Here is a 4,373-nt window from a genome sequence, read left to right as displayed (position 1 = left end):
CTCAAATACCTGGTTGTAGGACTCTGCCACGGTGTAGTTTTCATCTTGGGTTGCCTGGTCCTAATTATAGTAAAGCATGGACTTTAGTCTTTGTAATTATCTGTTATAACAATGTGGAACTAGCTGTTTTACGGGATGTCTCGATTTCATTCCTGTAGTAACATAACTGGTGATAGGAAAGCAGGGAGAGAGAGAGGTGTGTGCTCTGCAAGGCTGCTGGCCACGGGGCCAATGGGTGTGGGTGGGCTGGGTGGGATCTCGGGAGTCACGTCTCAGGGATCTGCCCCGCTCCCCAGCACTGCTCCAGCTCTGAGCTTTCCCCACTGCCTGGGACCTGTGTGGCCCCACCTGCCTCCCTGGGGGAAGAGCCACCTGGGACTGGTGCAGAGGCTGGGCCAGTCTCAGCCACTCACAGGGAACAGTCGGGGAGGGGGGAGGCTCAGCTGGGTCCTGAGAGAGCCTGGCCCGGGTAGGCTCTGCTCCTGCTCCAGCCTGGCTGCTTCCACCACTCCCAAGAGGCCAGAGTTATCCTGCCCCAGGACCAGTTCTGGCTGCGCTGGCATCTCAGCCTCGCAGCCACAGTCACCTCCCATCAGGGCCGGCTACTGTGGCTGGGGGTTAGGGTGTGGGAGAGTAGGTCTCTAGTGGGTCTGGGTAGGTGCTGGGCACTGGGGGGTGGGGAGATCTCTGTGTGTTGGGGGGCTGTCAGTGGGGGAGATCTGTGTGTGGGGGGGTGCTGGGAAGTGTGGGGGGTCTGTGCGGGTCACTGCAGTTGTGGTGGTGGGGGGCACTGGTCAGTGAGAGGATCTGTGGGGGGTTTCTGAGTGGGTGGGGGAGTGATCTGGGAGTGCACTGGGCAGGGGGGTTTGTGGGGGTCTCTGGATGGTGCAGCACTGGGCGAAGGGAGTCAGAGGGGTGCAGGGCATGGGATTTGTGGGGGTCTCTGGGTGGTGTGGCACTGGGCATAGGGAGCCGGAGGGGTGCTGGGCAGGGGGTTTGTGGGGGTCTCTGGGTGGTGTGGCACTGCACGTAGGGAGCCGGAGGGGTGCTGGGCAGGGGGTAGCATGGTGCAGCATGGGCCCACCCCCAAGGGGAAGAAGCACAATGGCAGTGCAGGGCTGGGCTGGACAGTGTGGGTCTGGCAGCTCCTGGTTTGTAAACAGTGCCCTTGTACTGGGCTGGGTGGAGTGGGGCTGTCCCTGCCGTGCCATGACCCATCTCCCATTGCCCCCGGCCAGCCCCTCGCTCTGAGGACTCTGCCCCCCTGCCCCATGTCCCCATTTCCCCCATGGGGACCCACAAATATGTTTAGCACCGAGCCCACAACAGGTTAATCCGGCCCTGTTTGGGGTGCAGGCTCTGGGATGAAGTTGGGGGTGCAGGAGGGTTGCAGGCTGTGGGGAGTTTGAGTGACGGGTGCAGGCTCTGACCTGGGGCAGGGGATTCGGGTACAGGAGGGGGTACAGACATGTGAGCTCTGGGAGGGAGTTACCAAATCAGCACGTTGTATAAGAGAAAGGAGCTGCAGTGATTTCATATAGACATAGAAAATGATTTAAGACACTTTTACATAGTCAAAATGTGAGAGGCAGAGTTTGAGGGAGGGAGGGAGGGGGCGTCTGTACAATATTTCCCCGCATTCAGTCTCCTGGCTGGAGCAGTAACAGCCCCGCAGCACTTGTATAGGATAGAGAGGAGCTGCGGTGTCTGAGCTTTGACAGTGTAGGAATCGGGCTGCCTGTGCCTTTAAGACCCAGCCCCAGGAACCCGCCCCCTGCTCCGGGGCTGACACCCGGCAGAACTGAAAACAGCCTGTGTCCCCCCCACAACCCCGACACCCCCAGATCTGCGAGCGCAGCAGGTGGCTCATCCCGAGGGGCCACTGTCCCCCCCACTACCCCCTCCCTAAACGGGGGTTTTGTCCCCGCACAGGGTCTGGCAGCGTCTCCCCCCCCCCGCCCGGGCTTAGCCGCGGCTACCGCCCCCCACCCCCGATTTTTCCCCTTCAGCCTCTCTCCTGCCGCTGCCTACAGCAGCTTGACCCCCCCCCGGCCAGTAAATTTGTGTCCCCCGCTCAGACCCTGGCAGCCCCCCCGCTGCGATTTGGCCCCTTGAGCATTTTAAACGCCCCCAAAGAGCAGGCAGCAAATCGTGAGTAGAAGTGAGGGCAGAGAGAGGGCAGTGGCGACAGTGGAGGTTACTGGGCATGATCAGTTCGGCTGCGCATGCTCAGTGCAGCCAAAGTAGCGAATCGGGAGCGGTTCATGTTTCTGTCGGTACACCTGCCGCAGGAAGTGACTCGCAGCCGCTGCGGTGACTCTGGCTCCCAGGCTCCTGGCGAGATCCCCGAGCCCCGGGGGGCGGCTGGTGCTGGGAGCCCGGAGCCCTGGCTGCAGCCGGGAGAGGGGAATCTCCAGCAGGGCCCTTCCCGCTGCTCCCCCCCAGGAGCCTCTCCCAGGGCAGAGCCCCCGGCCTGGCCCGGCCCCTGCCCCGGGGGCCCCGCTCGGAGGGAAGGTGAGAGAGACCCGCCCCCCCCCCCGGCACCCCCGGGCTGCAGGGGGCGGAGGCTAAAGAGGTGCCGGGGGTGAGGGCAGGCGGGGGAGCGGGGTGGGGGCAGGAGGCGGGTGCGGGGCTGCGGGGGGCAGGCTGGGATGGGGGCGGGGGGCACTGAAGGGAAGATGGGGCGATCCGGGGGGATCGGGGGGATTGTGGGGCTGAGGGGAGCGAGGCTGGGATGGGGGAAGATGTGGGGGGGGCACTGCGAGGGAAGGGGGGATGTGGAGAGACTGGCGGAGGTGGGGGGGGGAGATGCCCAGGCAGCTTCTCCGCCCCACGGGACACGAAGGGGGAAGGGCGGAGAGAAGCTTTTCTCCTCCTGGAACTGATTAAACCAGTTTTGGGAGCGATCAGGGACTAACCCCTCAGGGGGCAGAGGCTACAAAGCAAAAACCCAGCCCCCCCACCCCCGCTCCCAGTGTGTTATTATCTAGGGTGACCAGACAGCAAGTGTGAAAAATCAGGACAGGAGGTGGCAGGGCTGGCTTTAGGAAGTGTGGGGCCCAATTCGAACAGTTTCAAGGGAGCCCCAGCAGGGATGACTTAAAAAAACAAACAAACAAAAAACACATGTAAAAAAACACGTGGGGCTTGTACTCACCGGGCGGTGCTCCGAGTCTTCCGCGGCACTTCGGCGGCGGGTCCTTTGCTCGCTCCAGGTCTTCGGCGGCACTGAAGGATCCGCCACCGAAGACCCAGAGCAAGCAAAGGACCCGCCGCCGAATTGCCGCTGAAAACCCGGAGTGCTGCCAGGCGAGTAAAAATTTAAAAGGCGCCTCTAGCCAGGGAACGGATTCTCATTGGGCGCGGGGCCCTCTTAGGCACGGGGCCCAATTCGGGGGAATTGGTGGAACACGCCTAAAGCCGGCTCTGGGAGGTGGGGGGTGATAGGAGCCTATATATGAAAAAGACCCAAAAATCGGGACCATCCCTATAAAATCGGGACATCTGGTCACCCTATGTATTGTCAGACACACCCGTGCTGCTGGGGTCTGTGTCTCATGAGTTTTGGGGTCTGCCCGGGGCCCTAGTGTGATTTTCCTGCAGGATTCACATCTCAGCCCCACCGGAGTCACTGCTGCTTTGGGCAGGCAGGGAGTGTGGATGGGCCACTGGGCTCAGCCTCTGCCTGCCTGTCCCTGGGGGCTGCTGCAGGAGTCCAGGGCAGCTCGTTCTTCAGGTGATGCCACCAGAGGGCTCTGGCTGTTCCTCAGGGAGAGGAGTTTACAGGGCAGTGTGGGGAAATCCCCCAAAGTGGTCCCTTTAGTTCTGCTCTTTTTCTAGCATTTGGCTCAGAGTTGCTGTTACTGGAAGTGTCTGAAGAGCCTCGGGGGAATGTGGAAGTGTGAAAAGGGGATTTGCAGCAGCCATTTTAGTGTTTTTAAGAGACAGAGCAGAAGACAGGCTGTGAGGGAAAATTTAGCCGGCCTTAAGCTTTAGTCAAGGTCCTGAGTTTGGTCAAGCTTGCTTACAGGCCTTGAACTAAGATCCTGCTTGTTTCTGTGTACATGGGGCAGAAGGAGTCAGAGTGGAAAAAAATCCCCTCCCCAAGCTCGACCCAGGTCCACCAGAGCTGCTGGGGAGAGGAATTTAAGTTTGCTCTAATTTATATTGATTTTGCAACATTTCTAGTAAGGAAATGACAAGGCAATGTATGAGCCTTGTGTAACGAGTTTGTGCTTTTAAGCTTTATAAGCCTGTCTGTAACCAGCTTCGAGGAGGCTGTTTCCAATAGCGGTCCGCCCCTGTGCGCTGGTAATCAGTCAAAGGCCTCAGGCAGTTCTGATCCAAACACAATGCGTGGTCGTTTTTCCACG

The sequence above is a fragment of the Mauremys mutica genome, chromosome 12 (genome assembly GCF_020497125.1).
Source record: "Mauremys mutica isolate MM-2020 ecotype Southern chromosome 12, ASM2049712v1, whole genome shotgun sequence".
In the NCBI taxonomy this organism is placed as follows: Eukaryota; Metazoa; Chordata; order Testudines; family Geoemydidae; genus Mauremys; species Mauremys mutica.
The sequence above is the reverse complement of the archived record's forward strand: the minus strand, read 5'-3'. Positions refer to the sequence as shown.